This window comes from Cupressus sempervirens, chromosome 10 (genome assembly GCF_028749045.1).
Source record: "Cupressus sempervirens isolate cs-2001-9-10 chromosome 10, ASM2874904v1, whole genome shotgun sequence".
In the NCBI taxonomy this organism is placed as follows: Eukaryota; Viridiplantae; Streptophyta; class Pinopsida; order Cupressales; family Cupressaceae; genus Cupressus; species Cupressus sempervirens.
In genome coordinates this window covers 454,513,826-454,536,497 of record NC_143127.1, presented here as the reverse complement: position 1 = coordinate 454,536,497, position 22,672 = coordinate 454,513,826, and positions in this window count along the sequence as shown.

Here is a 22,672-nt window from a genome sequence, read left to right as displayed (position 1 = left end):
CCCAAACCCTGGGCTATGTCCACCAAATAGCAAGTCCAATATTATTACAAACCAGTGATTACAACCTAATTACAATCTATAATCCCTTACATCTCAATACTGTGACAAGAACCAATTTTTGCATCACACATAATGAAAATCCCTAACCCTAAGCTCTTTTTTACAAGTATATTTTCCACTTTAGGGTTACAATTAATTATTACATATCAGCCCAAACTCCCTATAAAATAGGGCCCAAAATTTGTTTTTATGAACCCTAAGGAATTATTAAGTATGTACAATACTTCTCTAATTAGTCACCACAAACTAAAAATTAGATCCTAAGGAGTTTGACACAATTCAAGACTCTATCAGTAAGGCATGTGAGCCAAGGTCAATGGTTAGGTATTTTGGAATTATGATAGAGGATGAAAAATTGATCCATAACTTGATGAGAAAAATTCCTTGAGAGTATGCATCTTTTTTTTCCACATTCAACACTCATTAGTTGACCTTAGAGTCGCCATACACCATGTCTGCATTTTATGCCTTCATAGAGATGTTTATTGTAGAAAAATTAAACTTGATGAGCATGGGCATTCTCAAGTCTTAAAATTCTAAAGCTTTTGTGGCTAGTAAAGGGAATCAAGGAAAAGGGTCTAACAAGAAGAAGAAGTAATGGAAACAAAATTCACAACAAGAGAAAGAACACTCAACCTCATCACCACATGACAACTCCAACAATAAGGGGAAATCATCTAAGAAGGATTTGTTTACTTGTACATATTGCAAGAATAATGAGCATGAAGAACATCATTGTTAGAAGAAGGAGATAGATGAACTCAAGTATCTTCATAAGAAGAACCAAATTAGTCTACCTTTAGGAATGACTATTTCATCCTCCTATTCACATTCAAATTTTGATAAAGGAAAAGATCACTTGGGAAAATTTCAATCCATAGTTTCTGCTTTAAGTCATGATTTAGGGAGATGGCTTCTAGATTCAGGGCCTTCTCATCATATGGCATCTTCACAGCCTATGTTTTCATCATTTGATCCTTTTCATACTCCACCTACCTTGATGGGAAATCATACCTGCATGAATTTCATTAGGAAAGGCACTATTGATAAAGGGAAGGGATACTTCAAATATGTGTTGTGTGTAACTCACGTAAGTCATAATCTTATTTCCATCTATGAGCTCACTCATGGAGATACATAGAGGATTGTAGAATTAACACCTGATTCAATTTTTTTATCAAAGACTTGGATACTAGATAGATCATTTATACAGGGGTGGTTGATCATGACAATGACAGTATTTTTTTAGTAGATTTTGATCAGATTTCTAGTGATGATTTAGATTTTAAGGAGAACTTTGGCTACTTGAACTTGTGTGTTCTCACATGTGATCAATTTCTTGAGCCATCGACTTCTTCTCCTTTTATTGATATGGAATCTACTATTGTTCCTAATGATTCTTGTATTCACACAATTATGGATTCAAGTGATTCAGTGTAGTAGAATACTCCTTGTCTTCTAGAATTAGCTCCATGGGATGACTTCTTGACATACATTGTCAATTTATTTGTGGAGTCCTATATTTTAGACTTGGGGGACACTATTGAGGACATTCATCTTTTGTTTAGTGAAGATGATCCTACTTCAATTGTTGTCAGGGAACACTCTAACCCTCATCTTCATTATCTACTTGATCATTCTTTCATGGTTGACATGATGGTGGATACTTTGATACAAGAGTTGGAGAAGGTCACTTTCTCTTTATAGGAGACACTTAAGTCTTTGATTCATATTCTACATTCATCCTCAGCTGATCTTTATTTGTCTTTTTCAATAGCATGGCATAGTACACATGATTTGAAGGAGATACTTTTTAGTATTGATATAAGGACACTTGAGCTAGTTTTTGACGTTTCTTCCTACAAATTTGGGAGGCTTCATTGATACACCTTTGGTTTATTTTCTTCCTAAGAGGAGGATTTTTTTTCTACACTCATGGAGCATTTTCCACTTCAATCCTGGAGTATCTACCACAAAATTACTTTTTACATTGAGGGGAGGTGGGGGGGACTACTTGGTCTCTCTTCCACTTCTCTATTATGAGGGGAATCTTTCGTCACATGAGATCTTCTTCTCTCTCATTTTCTCTTATTGTACTAATCTCTCTTTTTGGGGGCAAGTTTTTCCCATGTGATTTTCCTTCTTTTTCCACTTTATAAGAGATTGCATTGCATCCTTTTTGCATTTTCAATTTTTACATGGGTAGGTAACATGGCCTAGTAGTTGGAACCCATCTTGCATGATTATATATCTTCTGTGAGCTTAAGTGCATTCTCCTAAGCTACACTTAAGGGGGGGTGTGGGTGTAAATAATTATTTACTATTTACACTTTACTTAAGTTTACCTAGGTTAATACATTTTCATATTAGTTGTCATGTAGACACCTAGGAGTTTGTATATTCATATGAATTTTCATGTAGATAACACATTAGTTTGCACTCCAATTAAGCACATGTTGTCTACTACATCTCTTTATGAGATATGCCCTTGTATTCTTATCCTCTCATTGTTACACATGCATTCATGCTAAATAAGGTATAATCCACTCTTGTTGGACATGTTCTTAGTTTTTATGTTTACCTCTTGCATGACTCCTAGTCATCTTGATTGCCTTTATATGCAAGGTACTTCTATGATGTATTCATCCAATTGTCTGGTTAATCCATTCTCAATTTATCATCTCTTATCTCTCTTGTACTATCTCTTGTGCTTCTTAATCTTGGCATTCCATTCTTGCCTTAGGAAAACCATTACATTGTATAAGAGCTTGAGGAAAATTCTTACAGTATTCTAGGACCCCATTTAAGGCATTATATCACATCATTTATGTGGTTAGGGGTCCTAGGACCCATAAGCATGTATATTGTGAGTGAATGGGTCAAAGAGTGTCAAAGAGTACCCTATGACTCCTTTTGATCCTTTGGAACCATTATATGTATGGTTAAGGGTCCTAAACACTTCAAAAAAACATACTAAGGATCCTAAAAAGGGGTCATTGTATTATTTTTTAAAAAATTTTAAAAATTAATTATTATTTTTAAAATTTAAAAACTTTATTTTTAAAAATCAAGTATCCAATTTGGGAATAGGTATCTGATTAGGCTTGGTTTTTCTTTAGATGCCAACCCTCCATGGTCAATGCCAAAAGCATCCTAGAAGTGTGTTTTTGGCCTGTCATTGTGTGTTTTTGGCCTGTCATTGTGTGTTTTTGACTTTGACCATGTAGATGAAGACTTTTTTCATCCAAATTTGATGAAATGGAAAGGGTTTCTTGAGAATGTTCTCATTTTTCCATCGATATAATGTATGTCAAATCATAATTTTACTAAGTAATTATTACTTATTTTCTAATGGAATTAACTACAAAGTATTGATTGACATAGTAATTGGAAAAATAGCTATAACTTTCAAACATATAAGATTTTTGAAATCCAAAAGATTTGTCATATTCTATGTTTCACCTGCTATAAGGAGAAAAAAGAAAATTTTAATTTTGAAAAGTTTTGAATTAGTTAAAGTGGTCAAACCCAAGATTTTTTTTATTCAAAAAATATTATAGTATAAAATTCATAATTAATTATTTATTTGGAATAAAAATACCCGAAAATATGTGTCACATTCAGGCATGAGTCTACTTATATTTGGAATCTTATTTAAAAATATTATCATTTGATTTTGATTAAGGTGGTCTGACATACACCTACTTCTTATTTTTGTCCTAAAATTTTTGTACTACTACATTGAGATCCAAAATTTTGACCAATCATTTATTTTTTCTTTAGTTAAGGCCTAGTAGTTTAGAAACTAAATTAAATTTCCTATAGATTATTTTCTTGCAACTTTTTGATATAAAGTCCATACAACTACTTTAAAATTATGCATTAAGGTGATATAACCCTAATTTTTTGGTTTTTCACTACCACTTAAGGGCATAGTTTGGTTGACCATGATCCTACACATACCCAAATAATTCCCTTCATATTTAATTCTTAATAAGAATAATAAATGAGTATTTCATTTTAATCAAAGAACTTAAATAAAATTTTATGACATTTGATAGCATTATATATCAAACAAAAACCCTAATCATATAATAATTAAAAGAAATAAGGCACAATATTGCAGTGAACACTAACACCTACATCATTGAATCAATAATAACATATTAACTACCATTGGCACATAGATCAGTGAATCTCAAGAAATCATATCAATAGAAACATAATTAAATGTCCTCATATACAAAATAAACAAGATATCATCATATAACATATGTCACATGCCACAAAATTGTCATGCATATATGGTCATCACCAAATCATATGTAATCTACCATGTATAACAATGATATCAATATGAATAAAAAGAACCATAATTGTATTGGGAACATCTCACTTTGTTAATACCAAAAATAATATCATATGAACTATCAATAGCTTGCATTATAGAGTATAGCTTAGATTGAGATAACCAAGAACATAATACAATCACATGAAACACAACATTTATAGACACCTCAACAAAAACACATAATAATATAACATTGTATTTAATAAGTTGGACATAAATCTTAGTTACAAACAAAAGCCTTCTCAAATTCACTATTGTAAAAGAAACAAAAATAATTCAAAATGACCATATAATTTTTTCAGAAGTGCCAAATTAAGATATTCAATTATTCAAAAGTCCCTCCTAAAAAATCCAAAAAAATCACATTACTTTAAAATCCATGATAAAAAAATATCTTATTACTAATCATAACACTAAATATAATTCAAATCTAATTTTACACTCCATAACCTTTTTTTAAAAATATGATTGTTTAGTATCTAATGTGCAAAGACATGCATATCACTCCCCTATAGTAGAGTCCTAAAGGTTGAGTTGATCTATGAACTAAAATATAGTCTTGAAGATCACCACCATTAACAAACCTTCAAATAATGCTAAAAATTCAAACTTGGATTGAAGTGAAATGAAAGCCCATCAGCTTCTTTGTGCCCAAAAATACTTTAATCAAATAAAATTCTCTTTTAGCTACACAAAAAGAAAACAACATAATGATGTAAAGCCACATTCACAAACAATACCAAAACACAAATAATCCAAAACAAACATCAATTCAAATCAAATAACTAGGGTATATCATAAATCTCAACCCATAATCTAATTGTAATACACAAGAAGCAAGAAAAATAAGAGAAAGAAGAGATATAGGATTCCTACCTTAAAAAAGATGAAAATTTTAAAACAAAGAAGAAAGTGTGAAAACCTTATGAGCATTTGCAAAAATCTTAGCAATGTGGAGCAATCCTGACATGAACCCAATGAGTGGATACCCATAAAATTTGTCAAAGTAATTGGTCCCAACAAGAAAAAAAAAATTTCTCTTAATAGATTTTGAGAGGAAAGATCCACAATTTTTTAGTATGGATAATGAAACTTTCTCCAAAATTTGAATTTACTTTTTGAATAGGGTAAAAATGGATCTCTATCTATGTGTAAAACATTCATCACTATTCATATATATATATATATATATATATATATATATATATATATATATATATATATATATATATATATATATATATATATATATATATATATATATATATATATATTTAAGTTGATATGAAATAAGTAATGGAAATTATTGAAATTAGACAAGATAAGATACATACCTCAAAGTAGCATCAATCTAGAAATACCTATTTTCTCATGTCTATGCTTAGTTTCTGGAAAATCTGCAACCCATTCTAGACTAGAAATGTTGAACAAAGAAAACCTAAAAAAAATTATCAATCTAAGAATAATTCAACCTTGACCTAGTTGGCGGGGTACAATCTTACCCCTGACCTATACAACTCCAATGAAACTTATGTTAGTAGATCTCAAAAGTCTGCTGAAAAGGTATCCAAATCTATACTCCAATCTTTGAAAAAACACCTACATATATCTAAAAATAGGGTTCTTGGGTGGCTATATAGGATTTTTCCTTAATCAAACCCCTATTTTATGATTCCCACCTCTACGAATAGCTAGATAGGCTAGAATGTGTGTGTGTGTATTGAATGTGTAACACCGAGATCTAATCTACTCGATTGAAATCCTAGCATCAATATATATGTGTGAGAAAGAAATGCATAGACTTGAATAAGATAAGAAAGCATACCAAGTCCCCAAGGCTAAAGTACTCCTACCTAACTCATAATCTATAATTGCTACACCATGATTGTACCTTTGAATGCTTGAATATTGATAATGGCGGATCAAAGAATATTGGATCTCTCTTGCTCCAAATAGATGTTCACAATAGTATAAAAATGTTTTATATCCTCAATAGCTTGATCTTCTATATCATTCTCTTGCAATCTTTCATCTTCATAGCATCATCTATTGATTCTAATTGTCCTTCTAGTTCTCTTCTAGTTGTAGAAAGGTGCAAATGAGAGTCTTTATAGAGAGGCTTCTACGTGAGGCTCCTAGAGTAATGTGAGGACCCATAATTCAAATTTCACCTTGAATTATGGTCCAATCACAATAGAAAAATAAGAAGGGAAAATAATTAAATGAATATCAAATTAAACCCCTTCTACATTCAAATCCAAAAGCCTGAAATTGATTTTGGGACCCTCTAAGACCAAAAGCTAAATAAGGGGGATCAAATTCTGAAGAGGGTCAAGGTTGACCTTGACCCTAACCTAGGTTAGGTATGACCTCGATCCTACCCTAGGTAACGATCAACCTAGTCAACCTTTCCCTAGGTCAGGGTCGACCTAGGAGTCAAAACCCAACTAGAGCAAAAGGTAGAAAGTCCCAAGGATACTCGAAAACTTAGAAATGATATCAGGATAGGACTAAATGCCAAGAATAGGCACAAAATCCTATAATGAATATGATGAAGGGTAGGAGGACCTATTCCTAATTCCTACCCATAAAATAGAGCCATAGAGGAAGGAAATTAAGGAGAATCTTCGAGATCCTAATCCTAATTTCACCTTGAATAAAGGAATTAATTGCAAAATGCATCTTAAATGAAAATATATCATGATAAATGTACTAAAAGAGGGTGTGAAACCTACCAATATGGAAGTGCTTCCATTTTAAGATGATACTTTTATCCCCCACTTTAGTTCAAATATGAATCTACATGTATATGCAAGCTAAAGTAAGAAAACATCATAGTAAATGAAAAGGATATAGCCAAGTCCTTGATGTAGATATCCTGCAAATAACTATTAGAACCTACAACACACAAGGTTAATGAAAATCCATAAACCACCTAAAGCTTACTAAATGATAATTGAGAAGTGCATAAAGCCCCTTATGCCCCCTATTTTGGCTTTCTATTTTTGAAGAGTGAAACAAGGTGATAAGGATAACTCTAGAAACTAAATATGCAATTTATTGAAAAGATCTTCCTTAAACCAATTAGAAGAATGTGGAACCTTCCTAAATTTATTCAAGAAGTTAGGTATCTAAATCACATTTCCAACACCAATGATGACATCAAAAATGGAGTTATTGAGCTCAAGTTATGATGAAAAGAATAAATGTCTATCTAAATGCATGAAACAAGAGGAATTCGAGTTTACCATGAGTAAACCCTAATAAAAAACATTAATTTTACCTATAAATAATGAAAAGGAAGTCATACTTACTCATTCTTATGTTTTGTAGGTTCTAAAAGAGAAAGAAAGATGTCGAGGAGAGAAGAACTTCGAGCGACACACATGGAATTGTTGAGATAGTGCCTAGCCACCAGACAACCACTTCCCAAGGTGAGTTTTTTGTTGTTTGATTCTATACTTTCCAAATATGTGATTTTTGTAGGCAAGGTCAACCTTGTCCTAGAATTTTTGACATAGACTCTTAGATTTCCACTCATTTTGGGATGAAGTCATCCTTGACCCTAACCTAGAAAGGTTGACCTTAACCTGATAAGGTTGACCTTGACCTAGTAAGGTTGACCTTGACCCAAGAAGGTTGACCTTGACCTAGACAAGTTTAGTTTACAGATTTGATGATACAGAAGATTGATATGTTTTTTATATGTGCTTATAAGACATGATTCATCTACGAGAGCATCCCTTTGGAGAGTTTCTTGTTACCATCAAAGAGAGATTATTTGAGTTAATGAGGAGGATATATAGCTACTAAGAGATGTAGAGCTATACTGGGTAGTAGCCCTACCATAGATCAGGCTACATTGATCCATGTTATCAGCTCTTATAAAGAGGTGAGATGAGGATACATGCTCCTTTCATCTTCCCTCAAGAGAGATCACAATTACATTAGAGGATGTCTACAAGATCCTACAAGTTCTATTCTGAGGTGAGAAAATCAAACCTAGAGCTCAATGAGTCTTGTGAGGATATCCTTGCAGATAAGGAGTATTGCTTGAGACATGTTCCTCAAATCTGGACCCAATCAGATCATGTCCTTCTGTCATCCATACTATTAGGCCCTACCCCTCTAGTATAGAGAGTGATGCTTGGTATAGTATCCTTGGTTGTGTTGCCCAACTCAAAGGGTACCATATTTTTTCACCACATACCCATGTTATATAGAGGATGGAGAGCGAGAGGACTATATTCTCATGGGGTCACAACATGCTAGCTCAGCTATACCATCATGAGCTATGTTAGTTGGTGAGATATCAAAGAGAGAGAACCTATCACTATACACACTCTTATAGGTTTGGTTGTTTGAGCACTTTATGTGTACATGTCCATAGGGTGTCCCAGTGATGGTAGATGTGAGCACAACAAGATTCTTTGCCTATCCTCTAAAGAATGCCTAGCAATTTGGAGATATCTTGTATTGAAGAGTATCTCTAGACTATATTTTGAGTGTGGATGTGATATGGAGACCCTACTACCAAATGAAAAATTGGCTTAATGTTTGATTCCAAATGAGATGCTCACAATGGCAAAAGTTTCTAAAGAGTCATTTGATTCACATAGTGGTGCCATACTACTATGATTAGGTGATGAGATGGTTCAGGCTAGTATAGGGAGCCCCTAGAGCAATACCTCGCCAAGTATATCCAATGAGGTATTATCAGAGACTCGGTGCCATACACTAACCATTGGTAGTAGATATAGAGGATAGTGATGTCAATGATATAGAGGATATAGAGGTACCATCAAATGTGACCTACTTAGGCATGAGCCAAGATTACATTAGGTACTAGAGTCTACAGGGGTCTCGTCCCATCTTCCTTGAGAATTTTCCTACAAGTGATCCAAGTGCTTTAAAAAGGATACACTGGGATGATGGTACAATAGAGGAGAATGAGGATATTAGAGATGAGGAGGAGCACATCTATGAGGGGGATCCCATGGAGGAGGAGAAAGTAGAGGAGGTAGTAGAGGAGATGTCCCCAGCTAGTGATATTGGTGCAAATGTACACATTTATCACATATCAGCACTGAGATGATGATGAACCCCATGTGCCCACATAAAGACACCACCAGTGAGGCCTAGACATAGCGAGCATGGAGAGAGTTGTCACTCCATGCCCCCACCATCCATACCTTTTAGTAATGTCCATGAAGGACACCCAAGTATAAAATAATAGAATGTGATTAAATATATAATTTGATTTGAAAAAGTATGAAATTGATAAATGTAATTTTTATTCTATAGCTAGCATACAAGAGTGGAGGAGTTTTGTATCTAAGGTTCTGAAGGATACATGCGTATCCTACTGACTACCAACAAGCGAGTGAGAGTCCTCTCTTGGCTATAGAGATCTCAGCAAGTAGGTCAATATCTTTGAAGTTGTCCAATGAGATCTAAGGATGTGCAGAGAAAGGGAGGATAAACTAATAGCTGAGCTATAGAATTCCCAAGAGTGATCACATGGTACGAGCATATCTAAGAGCCATACACAAACACACAAGTCTATCTCCTCCTATTATCGACCAAAGAGATCTGGCAACCATCGGCCATCGAAGTGTAGTGATCAACATAATGATAGATAGGACCATTGGCCACATATGTATCAGAATTGAAATCACTTTTTGATAAATGAAAAACTTTCTTTATTAATTAGTTCTATGTTTGATATAAAACTTAATAGAAAGAAAGAAGATACATAAATATAATCAACACTTAATTTTGCTAAAACTACATAACCTATAAAAAAAAAAGTCTATAAGGAATATAAAAATGCAAAAAGAAAAGAAAGAACAAAATTAAGGATAATAATGTTTAAGATGCATAATATTAATAGGTTCCTTAAAAGAAACACCATCCATATCAGAAAGTTTATAAGCACCTAAACCAAAGTCTTCAATAACAACAAAGGGTTCAAGCCAATTAAGGCTAAACTTTCCTTTTTCACTAGGTAAAGCATTCACATTTCATTGATTCTCATATAAAACTAAATCACAAATCAAAAATGCCCGTTCAATTACCTTATGATTATATTGCTTCTGTAGAAATTTATGATAAGTTTTCATATGTTCTAATGCATGTATTCATTGTTCATCCAATATTTCTAACTCTTGTAAATGTGGGTCTTGAAAAGTATCTTTGTTAATTATCCCATGAAATAAAACACACAAAGAAGGTATTTCTAATTCCAAAGGCATAATAGCATCAATACCATAAACAAGATTGTAAGGAGAAGTACCCTTGACAATACAAACACTTTTCCTATAAGCCCATAAAGCATATGTTAATTGTGTACGCCAATCTTTTCCATGCTTGTTAACTATTTTGCTTAGAGTTTGCTCAATAATCTTATTTGATGCTTCAACTTGACCATTAGATTGAGGATAATAAGGAGTTGAAAATTTATGTTGAATGCAATATTTCTCTAGGAATTTCATGACCTCCTTATTTTTAAAAGAAGTACCATTATCTGAAACTATCGTTGAAGGTATACCAAATCATGTTATGATATTATTAAGGATGGAATCACAAATAACATCCATAGTTGTTGAATGAAGAGGAACAACTTCAACCCACTTCATGAAATAATCTGTAGCAATTAGAATGTAAGTATACCCTTGAGAAGAAGGTGGTGAGATCTTTTCGATAAGATAAAAACACCAAATACTAAAAGGCCATGGAGAAACTTGACTATGAAGCTCACAAGTAGGAGCATGAATCAAATTAGTATGTTGTTGACATTGAGGACATTTCTCCACAACATAAAATAATATTTTTCCATCATTTACCAATAATATCCCATTCTAAGTAATTTATTAACCAGATATTTTCCACCAAAATGCCCTCCACAAGAACTAGAATGAGCTTCTCCCAAAGCCACCAAAAATTCAGTTCTATTGAGACATCTTAATAACAATACTTCATAAGAGTGTTTGTAAAGTGTATCTCCTAAAATAATGTAACATGCTATAAGTTTCCTAATATTATTATATGTGTTTCTTGTTGTTGAGAAAATGAAAAATTGTGGGAATACCATTCATCCAAATGCAAATTAAAATAATTAGAGGTAATCTTTTTAGAAATTGCAGGTTTTTTAAGAGTTTTTATTGTAAATTGAAAGTTTTCAGAATTATTTTCAAGATACACCAAAGAAGTTGCACTTGTCATGGCGTCTGCATGTCATTTATCTTTTCTAGGTAAGATTTGGATTGTATAAGAAGAGAATTTTTAAAGCACATCAAGAGTCAAATCTCTACATTATGTCATTTTATCATTCTTAGTTTGATAACCTTCTTTAATTTGTTCAACAGTCAATTGTGAATCTCCATATATTTGCAAGTTTTTGATGTTAAGGGATGAAATTTTTCATAAACCATCTATAGGAGCTTCATACTTTACAATGTTATTAGTACAAGGAAAAGTTAACTTGTATGATAAAGGGATTGGCTTTTTTGTAGGAGGAATTAAGATAATACCAACACTAGAACTTACAATCATACATTTAGATTCATCAAAATACAATTCCCAAATATCATTTTGTTGAATAGCTAGAATAGTATCATTAGGAAATTCCATAGAAGTAGAACATGTTTCTGAATGAGAACAAAGAGCTTTAGCTAAATAATTGGTTAAAGCTTGTCCCTTAATAGACTTATGAGAAATGAAATTAAGATCAAATTCTATAAGTAACACCACCCACTTTGCCAAATGATCAAAGAGATCAGTTTGTGAGAAAAGATGTTTCAAAGGATCAAATTTAACAATCACATTAACTTTAGCATTTATAAGATAATGTCAGAGTTTCTGACATGCATAAACTATAGCTAGACATTGTCTTTCGAAATCTATGTATCTTGTTTCATAATCAAGTAAAGTCTGACTAATGTAATACACAGGTCTTTCCTTACCATCATCATCATTTTGAGCTAACAAGGCACTCACAGCCTTCAAAGTCACCGAAGTATACAAATGAAATGGTTTATCAAATTTAGCTGGTTTCAAGATTGGAGGATTTGTAAGGTAATTCTTATATTGCTCAAAAAATTTCTTACATTCATCATTCCAAGAGAAAGTAGTGTCCTTTCTAAGCAAGGAAGTAAAAGGAATTGTTTGATCAGCCAACTTAGAAACAAAGCGATGAATAGCTTGTATTTTCCTTGTAAACTGTGTAGCTAAGAAATATTCTGAGGAGGAGGTATATTAACAATAGCATCAATTTTATTAGCATCAACTTCTATACCTCACTTAGAGATTATAAATCCTAATAATTTACTAGAGTCTACTCCAAAAATGGACTTTTTAGGATTCAATCTCATATTGTAACTTCTAATCCTTTCAAATATTTATCATAAAATAGTAACATGATCTTCTCTTTGTATAGACTTTGGTAAGATATCATCCACATAATCTTCAAGAATCTTATGAATGTAATCATGAAAAATCAAATTCATAGTGCACTAATAAGTTGCTCCTGCATTTTTTAATCTAAAACATATCATGACCCAATAAAATGTTGCCCAAGGTGTTATAAATGTAGTTTTAAATTGATCTTTAGGAGGAATAAAGATTTGATTATATCTAGAGAAGCCATCCATAAATGATAACAAAGCATGACATGTCATTGAATCCACAATCATATCAATATTGGGTAATGTGAAAACATTCCAAATTTAAATCTCTAAAATTAGTACACATCCTTATCTTATTTTCTCCTTTTCAAATAGGCACAATGTTTGAAATCCAATCAGAGTAATCAATAGAACAAATAAATCCAGAATCCATTAATTTTTTAATTTAACTTTTGACTAATAAAGCAATTTGTGAATTCATCTTTCAAATTTTCTATTTCATAGGTTTCATATTTGGTTTTAAATCAATATTATGAGTAACAATCTTAGAATAAATACCTGACATATCTGAATATGTCCAAGCAAAAATATCCTTAAATTCAAGTAAAAGGGAACTCAATTGATCATGTTCATCCTAATTCAAACATTTCCCAATCTTTATTATCCTCTCCAAATTATTCTCATCCATTTGTATATCAAATAGTCTCAGTTATTAATAAATCACTTTGTATCAAAGAATCCATCAATAAAAGGAGAAATATCTTGATTATCATGGTCTCCAAAATAAGCATCTGTATTCACACAAAATGATTGCCTTCATTTGTGATGGAATTTAGGTGAATGTTCATGAACCCCTTAAAAATTAATTAAAGTTTCCTCCTTAGGAAAAATATCCTGAGTAGGTGCTTGATTCATGTTAACAAGTAGTGGGTTAACCAATTTCAATTGTCCACCACATATATGATTAACATTAAGAGGAAAAGTCGATGGTTGTTTATATGAATTAAACTATTGTCACAAAAGCTTGCAACCTTCCCTAAAATTTTTACCTAAAGGAAACCTTGTGAAACATGGAAATAGTATCCAAGCTATGGGACTTAAACTATGAGATTGAGTCTCCATAGAAGGTCAGCTTCCTTACTATTGGGGTGCATCTAACTACTCCTTGAGAGGAAAAGGGAGAAGGAATGCATGAAAGTAAACTACCTAATCTAATGTAAAGGGCATGATACACCAAAATAGTTTGTTTAGTCATGTCTCTACCTAAAAATGCACTACTCATCAAGGTAATCTCATAAGACACTGATTCAACCTTTGTTTTAACTCAACAACCACATATAGATCAGAAACCAAATGGATACTATGAGGAAAGAACTTCACTTCACAATATTAAAAGGCAAAATAGATATGTTTATGCAGATTGAAAAATGAAGACAAATGCATTAACGAAGGTAAGAAGGTTTTATACTTATATTAATGAAGAATGAAGCACAGTAGAGATTACATTCATTCATAGAAAAAAGGGAATTACATTAGCAGAGTGGAATACTATTGCTAAAGAATTTTTAAAAAATGATCAACCCTAAGAAGGGTTACAAAATCTACTTTTATAGTGCAAGCATAACTTAGATAGCTTCTACCCTAAGGAAAAACTCAATAATTACATTTAACATGGTAAAGAACAATCACTAAAAATTTTGGGAAAGAATCTGATCATGGTACACATCCAGATGTAGGAAAATCATATCTATTCATCGAATAGAACCCTAAGAAGATATAAATAGTGTCCATTAATACTTCGACCAAATAGATGGATAACTAGGTGATGAAGAGAATGTCCTTCACATTTATTATGCATGGGGAACATAAAAGAGTGGTTGTAGATGATCAAAAGATCAATATGTCATTAAAGAGTTACTTACTCTATGTTATTGACATGCCAAATTAGCTAAGTCAGCAAGTCAACTAGATTTGACTGCCTAACCTTGCCATGTGGCCCAATGCCATTTAAATATTCTACCACCTTGTCTATGTTTCTAAATTTATGTTGAACTATTGACCCAGCCTTATTTGTGGCTTCACCACCTTTTTATCTTTATTAACTATTAACCATGCAAAACTATGAACTTAACCACAAGTACTTACTCTCCACCCGAGCCTATGAGACATGCATCAACCAATCGTTATGTCACTATGGATAATGGCCTCACATCTTTGGTTAGCGACATAATGATGAAGCTCAATTTTTTTTCAATCTAACAATCTTGAAGATACATTAACTTTTGTCAATACCTTAGCTAATCAAAACCTTTTACCACACTAACTCATTCTGACATCCCTTTTCTTACTTGCGGCCCATAGCTGAAAAAGATCCCACATGTCACATCATTGCTACCTTACTATGGAAAATGAGCATTATGTCATCAAGATTAAGTCAAATGACTAAAATGATCTACCACATTCTTGGAGTAGACTGTTATGTCATCAAGGTAGACTAGGACAGACTTCTCAATCATATTCTTCAAATCCATCTCCATTTCCTTTTGAAAAGTAGCGCCTGCATTAGTTAGTCCAAAAGGTATCTTCTTGTGGGCATAAGTGCCCCATTTAGTAGTAAAGGTTGTCTTGTATCTATCAAACTCTTGGACTAACACTTGATTATAACCAAAAAAGCCATCTAAGAAAGAAAATATCTCTAAATGACAGACTTTGGAAAATATTTTCTCCATGGAAGGGAGAGGATGGTGATCTTTAAGAGAATCCCTATTAAGGTCTCTAAAATCTACACACAATCTAATTTCCCTATTCTTCTTCCTAATTGGAACAAGATTAGCTACCCAAGAAGAATTATTAATAGGAAAGATAATATTAGCCTTTATTAACTTGGATAACTCTTTTTTCATCATAGGCTCAATTCTAGGATTGGTTGGTCTTTGTTTTTGTCTAACAAGTTTGGCATCACTATTTAAATCTATAGCATGTTGAATCAATCTTGGGTCAAAACCCTTTAAATCATCATATGTCCATGCAAAAAAATCATTAAACTCCTGAGATAGATGAACAAAACTCTCTTATTCATTTTCAAAGCATCCCTTTCCCAAATTGAGAGTCTTTCCATCAGCAATGACAACTAGTATGTGATCATCTTTATTAACAACCAAGTTAAACCCTATACTCCTTGTTTGATCATTAGGGTTGAAGATATTCTCCAAAGTGATTAGGCCCTTGGGTAATTTGTTTTAACTGAGGGTTATGATTTGATCACCATAGTATCTTTGCAACATGGATTGGTTCCTCTCTAAAAATTTTGCCTCATTTTGTAGAAAATTGACAATCTGCACATTAGAGTCAAAGACTTGCCAATTGGTATTGTTGTCTAGGATTGAAACTCATACAACCAATCTGATGTACTACTCCTTTTCAACCTCAACATGCTTTGTTACATCATAATGAGCACCAATGGTTGTAATTATGTTAGCATATTTGTTCTTGTTCCTAGGAACACTCTGAATGTTGAATGCTTGAAAACCCTCAAGAAAATCCCAAACCCTATGTTTGTATGACTTGAGGAGGTTGTTTTTAGTGATTTTCTAGTTTCTTACTTCATTAATAGCCAACTCACTCTCCCCAAATACCCCTAAAGCCTTGATTCCTCTCTTTTATGCAAGTTGGAAACCTTGGATCAAAGCTTCATAGTCTGCTACATTATTGGTGCAACTAAATTGGAGTCTATGAGAAAAATAGTACTTCTCCAATCTAGTGGAAATGAGCATGACACTAGCCCCTAAGCCATTCTTATTTCTTGAGCCATAAAAAAAGAAACTCCACATTCCATCAATATCTTCTTCTTTCTTTATGAGATTAGGAATATGAGTATTCCTTTCTGATATGCAATCTGTGTCGAGGTAAGTTTCTAGGTTTTCTTCTATTGGATCAAATTGATAAGCAATGGCCCACTCATCCAAGAGATAATTATGCACTGGTACTAAGGAAGTAGCAAGCTCATGTGTTACTTCTCCATCCTCCTCCTTAGAAATAGTGCAATTCATGTTGAAGGGACTAGGGGTGTAGGTTTCTATGTGATTGAGGGCTAGAGGCTCTACTCTTATGGAAGCTTTGGTTCTATACCTTATTCTAAAAAATATGTAGGACCAATCAAATGAAATACAGCCACCTATTTTTGCAATAAAGTCTCTAGAAAGACAAATGGAAAAATAAGGTTCTACCTTTGCTACTGATATATCTAGAATGACAGTACAACCAAGGTGTGCATGCAATGCCATCTCTACATTATTTAAGACTCCTACAGTCTTAACAGAGCTACCATCCAACTAAAGCACATATCTAACTATGGGCTCATATATGATGCCAAGGAGATCAGCTACACTTTTAGGCATTATGAAACTACTAGCCTATGATCAAGGAAACATAAAAGGGGGGGCACCTGATTTTCTTACTTTTTTCTCCTCCTTTTATTGGTTACACCAGGCTTGTTGCATTTTCTTCCCTAAGTGGTTGATCCTTCACTTCTATGCCTTCTAACTCCTATTGCAGTAGCCTCTTTTGTGATGGTATAGTAGTAGCAACATCCCATATAGAGATATTGACATTAGTCTTTTTTCATTTGATCCACCATATTGAAAGGAGTATTAGCTTCTTTGACTAAATTTTTAGGAACTACAGAAGTTGTTAACTGAACATGAGCTACCTAAGATTCATTGGGCTTCCCTCTATTTGTGTCTTGTTGATATTGGGTAGCCACACTCATCATTAGAACATGAGGAGTAGTATCTAAAGTTGAAGCTTGATTAGTTGAGGGAGACATAGCATCTTCAACAATTCTCCTCTTACTCCTAGTGTTGTGGGCTATAGCCTCATGACTGACATGACAATGCTCCTCTAAATAATGGTTTATGTAAGAGCAATCACCACGCTATTGTATATGAGAACCATCAGTAGATTAACTAACATCATATTGTTAATCGTCCAGCTTACTCTTGTGTAGTCAATTCTAAGTAAGACTCTATAATCTAACACATACAATATCCATAGGAATAATTACAAGAAGGGTAGAAGTCTTGATCTTGAGCAAGGTTATTTTGAGGGACCAAGGCCCTGCCCATATTTTTCATAGAGGTATTGCCAATAGATCTATTCTAATTATGTGGAGCATAACTTTGATTTAGATTTGGAGGCCTTATGTATGGGACCTTGATACTAAAGTTGGGGAGGCTAATTTTTTTGAGCTTGTTGCATGTCTAAGGTCACTACCTTATTTCTCATCTTTTGTATCATTGAGAAGCTATCCTCTAGCTTTTTCTCCTAGCCTTGCAACTTCTTGTCTATAATTTGCATCATAGACTGCATCGTATCTTTAATTTCATCTATTCCATTTGAAGATGTGGAGGGTGAAGGGACAATAGCAAGGGGTTGACTTGTAGATATAGTATAGATAGGGGCTGCAATAGGCTGATGATTGGGCATGTTAGGAAAGAAAGGCATTGGAGGCCTTGGAGCTAATTTCCCTCCTTGTATCAATATGTTTTCTACCTTTATGGAAATTTCATAAGCATCTAGTAAAGTATCCCCTCCCATAGTTTGCATTGTGATGGCTATATCACTGTTGAAGGCTCTGATGTAATGTAAGAAAGCATTACTAGGGGAAGGCTTTACTATAGTGGGTATTCTATTCCATGTGTGTTGAAATTTATAATTGAAATCTATCATAAATTTATGGGGTGCTCTCTTGATAGTTGTTAGCTTCTCTAAAAGGGATAGGTGATCATTGTTGTCCTCAAAATGTTTACAAAGTCCTACTCCTAACCCATCCCAATTAGTGATAGAGTTATGAGGAAAACCTATATACCATTGTAATGCTTTTCCTTTTAAGAATGAAGCTAGAATCCTAACAGTAACATCATCTTCAGTAATAACATGTATATTGTAGATCATTGATATTTCTTGAAAATATTCTATAGGAGGGATGGAAGTTTCACTAGTGAAATTAGGTATACTTTTAAGAGTTGAGACTAGGATATCATGTCTTTGGGCCAATAGGAGAGGACTCCCACCATTAAAGGTGGTAAATGCATGTACTCTAGGTTGTGGCATATGGAATAAGGCTCTATTTAAATGAAAATATGGCAACCTAGGCTATGATCTATCAATAGGAGGAGTGGAAAGAGATCTTGCAAGTGTATTTGCTACTACTACACTCCTAACTGGTGATAGAGATAATCTACTTCTCTTCCTTCTAGGGTTTGAAAATGAGAACTCAGTGTATTGAAAATTGCTTCTAGAAGATTCCCTTGTATGAGCCTTGGGCATAAATCATAGCAACCTTGGTCTGGAAACCAAAATGTAGAGATGTAGTAGAGTTGCCAAGTGCTTGAAAATGAGCCTCTTGAAGGCCTAGAATGTTGAGAGCAGCACTATTTCCTTAGCAACTCAAAAATGAGTTTGAATTTCTCTTATTTGATAGTAGTGAACCAATAGACTTAAGAATGCTTCAATATTAGTCCCACCGAGCATGCCGAAAATTGTCGTCACAAAAGCTTGAAACCTTACCTAAAGCTTTTACCTAAAGGCAACCTTGTGAAACATGGAAACAATCTCCAAACTATGGGACTTGAACTATGAGATTAGGTCTCTAGAGAAGGTCGGCTTCCTTACTATCAAGGTGCATCTAACTACTCTTTGAGAGGAAAAGGGAGAAGGAATGCATGAAAGCAAACTACCTAATCTAATTTAAAGGGGGTGATACACTAAAATAGTTTGTTCAGTCATATCTCTACCTAACAATTCATTACTCATCAAGGTAATCTCATAAGACACCGATGGGTAAGTGCACCAAGATGGTGTACAAAAAAGTGGACACCCCACCCCCCACCAAAAAAAAGAAAAAATTTCAATAGCTCAGTCAGTTATTTAAAATTGAAATTTCAGCTAGGCTTGGTATCCAAGCCTAGCCATTATACTTTACAAAAGTTGATCAAGTGTTGTATAACCTGATCAGGTTTTACAAAACCTAATCAGGTTTTGTAAATCATATATTTTTACTATTGTCTATGTTTGAGGGCATTTTTATACCCTCAAACAATAGCAGCAGCATGGATTTTGTAGTGTGAACACCAAAACCCAATCGAGTTTACCATAGAAACTAATTTTTTATTGTATCTACATCCATGGCGCCTTGCAAACAAGGTAAGTCTTCATTTTATTCATCATTTATGTATTTTTTTATCAAATTTTATAACTTGGTTTTGTAATTTATAATTTTCGTAATTATTTTTTAATTTTTTAATATAGATGCATCAAGGAATCTAAGAAAATGGAGAGAAGAAAGACCACCTCCTACACAATCAAACCCTCCACCTATCATGACACAAGTAAAAAACACTCCACCCATTGTGACACAACCACAAAACCCTCCACTCAGTGTTCCCATTCAACAACCACTGCCTCTTATAAACCCTCCATGCATACAATTACATCATTTAACTACAACACAAGAGGACCTCATAAACCACCTCTCACAAAATAGTGCTAACATTACCCAAATGGTCAATAGGTTGTTGTCATCTACACTTGATCACCACTCAACCTAGTGAATACACTTGAACAAATGGCCCAAAATGCAAATGAGGTGTCTAGGGAGGTTACAAAATGGGGTACATGGAGGGATAGGTTTCACACATTTTATGACGATGGTTTATCATATCAGCAAGTGAAAGATAAAGACATAAAGAAAGGTACTATGTGTTCTCTTTTCATTGATCCTATATCTAGCAACTCTTTATTACACACAACCAAAACTTTTCCTATTCATTGGTGCACTGATGTTAGGATGAGATCATGTTTTTGGGATAGGTGGTATATGGTATTTGAGCTACCACCATGTAATAATTATGAGGTGCCTCTATATTTTTTGAGAAAGCTATATTGTGAGTTGATCCTTGGCCAAAAGCCAAATTATTTTGACATTCATCAATTCTAGGGTAGAGGGAGAGGCTCTGTGTAGGATAGACTTGGGGTTCATAGGGTGGTACCCAATCAACATTTTTTTGTAGTTGTCATCATCTGTGATGGGATAGATATAGATGTCTCTCAGGATGGAGTGTCATCTCATCCATGTGTACAGTGTGGGCATACTTGTTATTCATATGGAGTTGGGGATTTCACACTCACAGATGATTTGATGGAGATCGTCTTTGGTGGATAGGGGATATAGGTTTGTTTTTTTGTTTGAGTTTTGACATGATATTATTTAATCACCTAAATGTGGTAAAAAATTTATTAAAAAAATTATAGATCACTCTAGATTGATATGTGAACAATATGTAATGTAGGGTGTAACAAGCAGTACAAGAACACCATAGAGTACTCGTTCTACTAGAGGTAAGAGACTAGGAGCAAGAACACTCGAGGTAAAAAATTTCAAATATTTTTAAAAGTAAAATAATACATTGGCTTTAAAATATTGTTTCTTAATTGGTATGACACTAACAATCTTGCTTATAGATCGTCGTCCAACTCCTACCATCATTGAAACCCTCTCATTCATCAAATCCATCCAATTCCCATCCACATCTCTTGCTCCTAGCATTATCCAAACCCCATCTAATGAACCTCATGAGTTTTGATATGATATTATTTAATCAAATATAAATATCATAAAAGTAATTTTTAAAAATTTTATAGAGAAATTTATATTGATATGTTCAAATAATATGCAATGCAGGATGCAACAAGTGGTATGAGAACACTGCATAGTACTTGCTCTACTAGAGGTTCTAGGCTTGGAGCAAGAACACCTAAGGTAAAGTTTTTAAAATATTCTTAAAAGTAAAATAATACATTAGATTTGAAATGTTGTTTCTTAATTGGTATTCTTAAAAGTAAAATAATACCTTTCCATCTCCTACCATTATTGAAACCCTCCCAAATTCATCAAATCCATCCAATTCTCATCCACATATCTTGCTCCTAGCATACTCAAACTTCATCTAATGAACCTCATGTGATTTCATCCTCCATATACCCATCCACATCGAAGAACCACTATATCACATAGGGTGTCTTGTAGGAGTGTGGAGATCATGAATCTCCACTTTTATCTCTTGACAAGGTGCCAAAAGCTCATTCGCATCTCTCTTTTCCTTCTCGGTCTCTTTGTTTTCAATTTCTAGGCCTTGTATTATCCTTCCAATATCATCCTTCAAGACCTTTTTTCTTCTTTCCCTCATATGAACTTCTTGTTGTTATTATGCCTTCTTTCCATTTACAACATTATCTCATATTTATAACAATACTCTTTACTATTTTATAGGGCTTTTCGGGGGCTGAAATTTCTCAAATTGATGACATCACACTTTTTATCATTAACTTTCTCCGTGAGAGCTATGCAGTATCATATCTTGCACACTTATCAAGTTAATGATTTGAGTTGAACTCATGATGTGTCTTATTGATTCCTCTTATGTTATATTTGTTTCTTCTTTAGGGTATTCCACATAGTTGGAGGTCTAGAGGAAAGGGAAAAAAATCAGCAAGAACACCAAAACAAAAAGAGGTATTAAATACAAGTCAAGTTTATATTTTGAAATTTATTATGAATGAATGTATGTACATGTATTCAATATTGATGAATACATGTTGACTTATTTGTTGAATTTATGTAGAAACAATTTAGTTTTGTAGAGTTGATGAATGCTCCTGAGACTGTCGATGTTGAGGCAATGGAAGAGGTAAATTTTCATATTTTCCTTCTATAGTATGCATTTGTTCTATATACATATTAAACAATTGTATTTACAAATGAGTACATGTTTTTTTCAATTTTATAATAATTATCAAC